At 47.2% G+C, this 8796-nt stretch overlaps 1 protein-coding gene across 1 annotated transcript in view; it reads right to left on the bottom strand.

Annotated features, from left to right (window-relative positions):
* Positions 1-2552, bottom strand: part of LOC109139908 (myosin light chain kinase, smooth muscle-like) — a 6679-nt gene extending 4127 nt beyond the window's left edge. Inside the window, exon 1 of the mRNA XM_027291197.1 lies at positions 2527-2552. The gene's annotated coding sequence lies outside the window, so the exon portion shown is untranslated. The remainder of the gene's footprint in view (positions 1-2526) is intronic.
* Positions 2553-8796: the final 6244 nt, after the last annotated feature.

Genomic DNA, 8796 nt, shown 5'->3' with positions numbered 1-8796 from the left:
TGGTCGTGAGATCAGGACTGCTCTCTTACCGTAACTACGGTAAGAGATACGGACTCCAATCTGTTTTCGTGTTAGTTAGTGTTCGTTTGTGTTTTGTTTAATGTTAGTTTAGTGTTTGTGTGTGTTTGTTTAGTGTTTGTTTGTGTTTGTTTAGTGTTTGTTAATGTTAGTTTAGTGTTTGTTTGTGTTAGTTTGTGTTTTTTGTGTTTGTTTAGTGTTTGTTTGTGTTTGTTGTGTTTTGTTTTGTGTTTGTTTAGTGTTTGTTTAGTGTTATGTTTAGTGTTTGTTTAATGTTAGTTTAGTGTTTGTTTGTTTTGTTTATGTTGTTTGTGTTTTTGTGTTTGTTAGTGTTCGTTTAGTGTAGTTTGTTGTTTGTTTAGTGTTTGTTTAGTGTTAAGTTTGTGTTTGTTTAGTGTTGTTTAGTGTTCGTTATGTTAGTTTTGTGTTGTTTAGTGTTTGTTAATGTTAGTTTAGTGTTTGTTTGTGTTGTTTAAGGTTTGTTTGTGTTTGTTTGTGTTTGTTTCGTGTTTGTTTAGTTTAGTTTAGTGTTGTTTGTGTCGGTTTAGTGTTTGTTTAGTGTTAGGTCGTGGTTGTTTATTGTTAGTTTAGTGTTTGTTTAGTGTTAGTTTAGTGTTAGTTTTTTCTTAGTTTTAGTTTGTGTTTGTTCGTGTTTTTTTGTGTTAGTTTTAGTGTTCCGTTTCCATGAATGTAGTGTTTGTTTGATGTTAGTTTAGTGTTTGTTTGTGTTAGTTTAGTGTTTGTTTGTGTTAGTTTCGGTTTGTTTGTGTTTGTTTAGTGTTTGTTTGTGGTTGATTGACAGCTGATCCATGTGACTAACCTGGATGAGGGTTCATCAGGACACACCTGAGCGGGACACAAAGGTAAAAACATTAACTGATTCTTCAGGGAAGTGATGTAATCAGGAGCTCTGAAGGCTGATTGGTTGGCTCACCCTGGACATGAAGCGTGGCGGTGGCCGTCGCCTTTCGGCGCTGTGGTGGACCCAAACGTGTAACTTCCTGCGTCCTCCGCCACACACTTTCCTGTCTCTCCAGGAAGTGCCGCCAGAGCGCTCGTACGTATGGCGCCGCACAGGCCGAAAGTCCGCCTCCCCCTGAAAGAAAGGGTCCAGGTTTAATGCCATCCAGCCTACATGTTGGGGGAACTACAGGTTCCCATAATCTTTGGCATTCAGTGAGGTTCCTCTCACCTTGTTGCCATGTGACCTCGCTGTGGACGTTTCCCGTGCTTGGGATGAACTTCCCGTCTGTCCCAACAAACTTGGCGAACACTCGGCTCTCGTTTGTTGATGAACTTCGTCGGACTTCGCCCCAACTAGTGGGCCGGTACTCCACGGCCGGCCCCGCAGAGCGACACCTGGAATCATGGGAAATGAAGTTGCAAGTGGGTCATGCTGCCGGATGTCCAGTCTGACCCCGCACCTCCTGCAGCACAGAAGCGTTACGGACCACAGCGCGGGTCCCCCGGACAGCCGCGCGCTCCCCCTGTTTCCCTCGCCGCCGGGGCCCCCCCCCCTCCTCCCCGGGCATCCTCGGCAGGTGGAAAACATGAAACTTTTTAAACACCAGGCGCTGAACAGCCCTTTATTAAACACAGGGAAGTGAACAGATACTTTATTTAAAACACAGGAGCTGAACAGAACTTATTAAACACAGGAGTGACCCGAACTTTTATTTCTCTTCCACAGTCACTTGAGGCTATGCTAGAATGAAAATAACTGAAATTAAAGTAAATTAAAATAAAAAATAAAATTAAAATAAAAATAAAATAAAAAATAAAAATAAAATAAATTAAATTAAATTAAATTAAACTCAATAAAGTACATTTAAATATTCGACCGGTTCAGTTGACTGACCAAACTGCTCGGGTCTGGTTGTGTTTAAAAGACAGGAAGCTGCCGCTGAACTGTTTACGATGCCATAAAACACACACACAAACACACACACACACACACACACACACACACACACACTATTATAAGAACTTTTAATTTGTTCAGTCTTTAACGTTTAGCGACACAAAGCTAAGTTTCGTTAGCACGGAGCTAAAGTTTCTGATTACTGGAGAAAAACAGCTTCAGCTAGCAGCTAACGTTAGCTAGGAACTAGTTCAGCTTCATGCTAACGGGACTCTGCATTAAGTGAAAGGCTGATTAACAGTCGGACGTCATGATGCTAACATGAGAACAGAGGTGATTTAACAAAGCTAACTGAGCTAACGTAAGGCTAACGTAAGGCTAACGTAAAGCTAACGTAAGGCTAACGTAAGGCTAAGGTAAAGCTAACGTAAGGCTAAGGTAAAGCTAACGTAAAGATAACGTAAAGATAACGTAAGGCTAACGTAAAGCTAACGTAAGGCTAACGTAAAGCTAACGTAAGGCTAAGGTAAAGCTAACGTAAAGCTAACGTAAGGCTAAGGTAAAGCTAACGTAAGGCTAACGTAAAGCTAACGTAAGGCTAAGGTAAAGCTAACGTAAAGATAACGTAAAGATAACGTAAAGCTAACGTAAAGCTTCCTGTCCATCAGGCGTCTTCGAGGTTCAAACCTTCCAGAAGAATCTCCACGGTAACCTGTCGACTTCCGGCCTGATTGGTGGCCTGACAGGTGTAACGGCCCAGGTCCTCCTCTGTGACTCCGCCCACCACCAGGCTGAAGGTGCCCCGCCCTCCTTGCTTCACGATATGCCGCTGTCCACCAATCACAGCGCTCCCTTCTCTGTACCATGTGACCTGAGGCTCAGGATGACCACGCACCTGAAAGACAGACGCAACATCCTGATGCTAATAAAGCTAAACATGTTAGCCAAGCTAACTAATGTTAGCCTGTTAGCCTGTTAGAGAAGCTAGCTAATGTTAGCCTGTTAAAGAAGCTAACTAATGTTAGCCTGTTAGCCTGTTACAGAAGCTAACTAATGTTAACCTGTTAGCCTGTTAGAGAAGCTAACTAATGTTAACCTGTTAGCCTGTTAAAGAAGCTAACTAATGTTAACCTGTTAAAGAAGCTAACTAATGTTAGCCTGTTAGCCTGTTAGAGAAGCTAGCTAATGTTAGCCTGTTAAAGAAGCTAACTAATGTTAGCCTGTTAGCCTGTTAGAGAAGCTAACTAATGTTAGCCTGTTAGCCTGTTACAGAAGCTAACTAATGTTAACCTGTTAGCCTGTTAGAGAAGCTAACTAATGTTAACCTGTTAGCCTGTTAGAGAAGCTAACTAATGTTAGCCTGTTAGCCTGTTAAAGAAGCTAACTAATGTTAACCTGTTAAAGAAGCTAACTAATGTTAGCCTGTTAGCCTGTTAGAGAAGCTAACTAATGTTAGCCTGTTAGCCTGTTAGCCTCCTGTGTGCTGATCATTAAAACAAACATTCAGTTTACAGTGTGTGTGTCTGTGTGTGTGTGTGTGTCTGTGTGTGTGTGTGTCTGTGTGTGTATGTGTGTCTGTGTGTGTGTGTGTGTTCGTCTCCGTGACGTCCCCACGTGTTTGTACCAGGCTGTTTATTTCTGCTGTGGACATTTCAACATGGGGACTTATGGAGACACTCGTGGACGTTTTTGTCTTCAGTTTGATGTTGTGACCTGTTAGCTTTAGCTTTAGCTTCAGTCTGTTAGCTTAGCATTGAATAATTGATGTTTGTTTTACGTTCAGCAGGAACTCTGGAAGAACCTGAAGGTCTAATGACAAGTACAGATGCTGAGTGTGTGTGTGTGTATGTGTAAGTGTGTGTGTGTGTATGTTTGTGTTTTTGTGTGTATGTGTGTGTGTGTTTGTGTGTTTTTGTGTGTTTGTGTGTGTGTGTGTATGTTTGTGTAAGTGTGTGTTTTTGTGTGTGTGTGTGTGTGTGTCTGTGTGTGTGTGTGTTTGTTTGTTTGTGTGTGTTTGTGGTGTGTGTGTGTGTATGTTTGTGTGTGTGTTTGTGTAAGTGTGTTGTGTGTGTGTGTGTCTGTGTGTGTGTGTGTGTGTGTGTTTGTGTGTGTTCTGTGTGTGTGTGTGTGTGTGTTGTGTGTGTGTTTTTGTGTGTGTGTGTGTCTGTGTGTTCTGTGTGTGTGTGTGTGTGTGTGTGTCTGTGTTTGTGTGTGTGTCTGTGTGTGTGTGTGTGTGTGTGTGTGTGTGTGTGTGTGTTTCTGCTTTCTGTTTGAGCGTCTATAGAAACTCTTTATTGATCAGCTGTTGCAACCCGATGATGTCACGTGTACTCTACCACTTCTTCCTGTTTCCTGGAAACATTTCTGATCTCAGCTCTTGTCTGGCTCTGGTCCTTCTTGTATCTGGCTCTGGTCCTTCTTGTATCTGGCTCTGGTCCTTCTTGTATCATGGCTCTGGTCCTTCTTGTATGAGGCTCTGGTCCTTCTTGTATCTGGCTCTGGTCCTTCTTGTATCAGGCTCTGGTCCTTCTTGTATCAGGCTCTGGTCCTTCTTGTATCAGGCTCCGGTCCTTCTTGTATCAGGCTCCGGTCCTTCTTGTATGAGGCTCTGGTCCTTCTTGTATCAGGCTCTGGTCCTTCTTGTATCAGGCTCTGGTCCTTCTTGTATCAGGCTCTGGTCCTTCTTGTATCTGGCTCTGGTCCTTCTTGTATCTGGCTCTGGTACTTTGTGATCTGGCTCTGCGGGGTCTTTCCTCTTTTGTATCAGGCTCCTGGTCGGGGGCTCGGGCGTGTTATCGGGGGGGTGGGTCCTCTTGGTATCTGGCTCTGGGTCTTCGATCGGCTCTGGCCCTCCCCTCTTTATCAGCTCGCCTTCTTGTATTCAGGCTCTGGGGTCCTTCTCTTTTTCTGCTCTTCTCTTGTATCAGGCTCTGGGCTTCTGGCTGGTCTTTGTCCTTTTGTTCTGACTCTGGCCTCTGCTTCTGCTCTGGCCTCTGTGATCAGCTGTCCTTATTGTATCAGGGCCTACTGTGTGTCGGCTTTGTGGCTTGTCCTTCTTGTATCAGGCTCTGGCCTGCTGGTAGTCCTTTCTTGTACCTGGCCGGCGGTGTATCAGGGTCATTCTTGTATCTTGGCTCTGGGCTGTTATCAGCTCTGGTCCCTGTAGTATGGCTCTGGCTATTTAACGGTCCTTTTATAGCTCTTCCTTTTTGCCTGCCGGACTTCTTATCTGAGGCTGGTCCTCTTGTATCTGGGCTCGTCTTCTGAGCCGGTCTGGGTGTATCAGGCTGGTCTTGTTGTATAGCTCGTTTCTGTATCTGGCTCTGGTCCCTGTCTGTTGTATTCCGGCTTCTGGCGGTCCCTTCTTGGTATCAGGCTCTATCGGTCCTTCTTCGTTCTGGCTCTGGGGGGTTCCTTCTTGTATCTGGCTCTCGGCCTCTTTGTATCAGGCTCTGTTTTGTCTCGTTCTTGTATCTGGCTCTGGTCCTTGTATCAGGTCGTCTGTATCTGGCTCTGGCTCTTCTTGTATCAGGCTCTCGGTCCTTCTTTGTATCAGGCTCCCCTGGTCCTTCTTGTACAGGCTCTGGTCCTTCTTGTATCAGGCTCTGGTCCTTCTTGATCCGGGCTCTGGTCCCTTCGGTGTCATCAGGCTCTGGTCTCCTTGTATCTGGCTCTGAGTCTGTTCTTGTCAGGCCCTTGCCTCGTCTGACAGGCTCTGGTCCTTCTTGTACTTCGTCGTCCTATGCCTTGTTTCTATAGCTTTGTTCCTTCTTGTATCAGGCTCTGGTCCTTCTGTGTATCTTGGCTCTGGTCACCTTCTGTATAGACTGTACTGCTGTATCAGGTCCGGTCTCTTGTACAGGCTCTGGTTCCTCTTGTATCTGGCTCCTGTCCTTCCTTGTATCTAGGCTCATGGTCTTCTTGTATTTGGCTCTGGTCCTTCAATTGATCTGGTTTTGCTCCTGGTCCTTTCTTGTATCCCCCAGGGGGGGGGCTCCGGTCCCTGCTTGTTAGGCTCCTGGGTCCTTCTTGTAATCAGTGCTTTTTCTCCTGGTCCTTCTTGTATCAGCCCCGCCCCCCCCCCCCCCCCCCCCCCCCCCCCCCCCCCCTTCCTTGATCGGGATTATCCTTCTTGTATGACACGGCTCTGGTCCTTCTTGTCATCTGCTCTGGTTCCTATGTCTCGCTATGCTCTAGTCTGGCTCTGGTCCTTCTTGTATCATCTCCTGCCCCGTCCCCTGTCTCTGCTTTGTCCTTCTTGTATCGAGGCTCTTGGTCTCTATCAGTTGCCTCTTATCTGGCTCTGGTCCTCTTGTATCAGCTCTGGTCCTTCCTGTACTAGGCTCTGGTCCCTTCTGTTCGGCTCTGGTCCTTCTTGTATCTGGCTCTGGTCCTTCTTGTATCTGGCTCTGGTCCTTCTTGTATCAGGCTCTGGTCCTTCTGTAATCTGCTCGGTCCTTCTTGTATCCGGCCTCGGGTCCTTTCTTGGTTGAGGCCCTCTGGTCCTTCTGTATGTATCTCTCGGTCCTGTTGCCTGTCTGTGTATCAGGCTCGTGTCCGTCTTGTTGAGCGTCTCTGGTCCTCTTGTATCTGGCTCTGGTCCTTCTTGTATCTGGCTCTGGTCCCTTCTTGATACTCTGGTCTTCTTGATGCTCGTTTCTTGTATCTGGCTCTGGTCCTTCGTGCTGGCTCATGGCCTCTGTGTCTCTTTAGGTTCGTCTCTTGGTCTGCTTTGTCTGGCTCTGGTCCTTCTTGTATCTGGCTCTGGTCCTTCTTGTATCTGGCTCTGGTCCTTCTTGTATCATGGCCTGGTCCTTCCTTGTATGCGGCGCTGGTCCGCTTTTGGTATCTGGCTCTGGTCCGTTCTTGTACCCTGGTCTTCTGTTCAGGCTCTGGTCCTCGATCTGCTTGTCCCGTATGTCTGGTCTGTCTGCTATGGTCTTCATTGCTTGGTCCTTTGTATGTCGCTCCTCTTCCTTCGTATCAGGCTCGGTCCCTTGTATTCTGCTTGTCCTTCTCTGCTATGGCCTCTGCGGCTCTGGTCCTCTCGTGTATGGTCTTCGTATGGCTCTGTCTTTTTTGATCTGCTGGTCTTTGTATCTGGCTCGGTCCTTCGTGTGTATCTAGGATCTGTCCGTTAGCTGTTTATCAGGCTTAGCTGGTACCGTATTGGTCTGGTACTACTCGTCATGTAGCTTGTTCTTGGTTTAATACCAGTGCTGTTTATAGCTTGGTAAACATTAGGTCGGACTACTCATCATGCAAAGTCTAGCTACATGTTTCTCCTGGCTTGTGGGCTCCACCTTCAGTGCTCCACCTTCACGCCGCTCCACCTTCCACGCTCCACCATTCACGTGCTCCACTTCACACGCTCCACCTTCACGCGCGTCCACTTAGCCACCTTTCAGGCCGCTCCACCTTCACACGCTTCCACCTCACTCGCCACGCTCCCCCACGCTCCACCCTTCACAACGCTCCCCCTTCACGCGCTCCCCCTTCCCGCGCCGCCTCGCGCTCCGCAGCTGCTGCTCTCGCGTTGACATTCAGACTGGCGCATCACGGGCTGGATTAGCGTTTAGCATTCTTATCAACTGCGTCAATGTCTTTCAGTTGTGTTCTGGAAACAGTCGGGACGGGTCACGGACAGGAACACGCTGTGTTGTTCCGGAGCTCGCTCCAGCGACTAATGTGGATTTATCTGAGGCAAAAGGTCCGACGTTTGGGATTGGACCGCCGTCTCAAAAACAGTGAAGACGAGTGTGTGGTAGCCAGCTGTTTAGTGCTGTTGCGCCGTACGGCAGCTGGAGGAACGTCTGAGCGTGTTTCGCGCATATTTGAGGCGTGACAGAGGACGCTAACAGCTGACCGTGTTTGTTCTGCGAAACATTCAGCGAGCGCTCGCTCAGATAAAAACCAGCAGTCACACCGACAAACATTCCACAAACACAACGCGAGAGGTCCAACCTGGACTACCTGCGCGCTGACGCACAAGCGCCTCGCACTGAGCGCGATCAATAACAGCACCTGGTGTGGTAACGTGTGGTATGCCAACACATACCTGCGTTGTCTGGTTAGCACTTCCTGTTAGCGCTGAGCTCATGGATGTTCAGACGCATGGAAAACGTTGTTTCCTATAGTCAAACGACAGAGCGAGTACAATGTGGCGTGTTAACCTGATCAACATGTGATGTTTTTATCTTCATGTCTTTGATTGGTCTCATACCCTCAAACCACACACAACACACCACACAACACACACACACTTCACCCACAGTACTTATGTAATTATCAGCCTCATTGGCTCCACTAAAAGTTCAAGTCCACATTTACTCTTGTCCGGCGGCTTCTTGCTCGCTTCACTTTCTCCTTTTCTCTTCTTAGCTTCCTCCGCAGCGTCCTCTTCACTCTTCTTCTCCTCTGCATCATGTCCATAGAAGCTGCTGAGCCTGGTTACCTCCTCTTCTTCTTCTCTTTCTGCTCGGCGGTCTAAAACACCTGTGGGTACAAACACTAACACTGCCCGGTGCCTCTGAGACTCACAGGCCCGGCTAACAGGAATGAGCTAATCAGACAGCTACAGACCTGAACTAAACATGGTCAACAGCAAGCAACAGACTGAGCTAACATGAGCTAAAGCAGCTACAGAGACTGAGCTACAAGCACAGCAAACAACACTAAGCTAACAGCAGCTAACGCTGAGCTAACAGCAGCTAACAGCTGAGCTACACAGCGAGCTAAAACCGACAGCTGAGCAACATGAGCTAACAAGCAGCTAACAGCTGTAGCCAGGTTACTTCATGTCCATCTAAACTCTGTAAATCACAGAGCAGTTGAGCGATGCGCCGGAGGACATCAGAGGGAAAACGTTATTTTTTACGTTATCTTGTGTTTCTTCGCTCTCGCAAGCAGGAGAGTTG

This window comes from Larimichthys crocea, chromosome XVIII (assembly GCF_000972845.2).
Source record: "Larimichthys crocea isolate SSNF chromosome XVIII, L_crocea_2.0, whole genome shotgun sequence".
NCBI lineage: Eukaryota > Metazoa > Chordata > Actinopteri > Sciaenidae > Larimichthys > Larimichthys crocea.
Note: the sequence above shows the minus strand (reverse complement) of the source record. Positions and strands in the feature narration are given on the sequence as shown.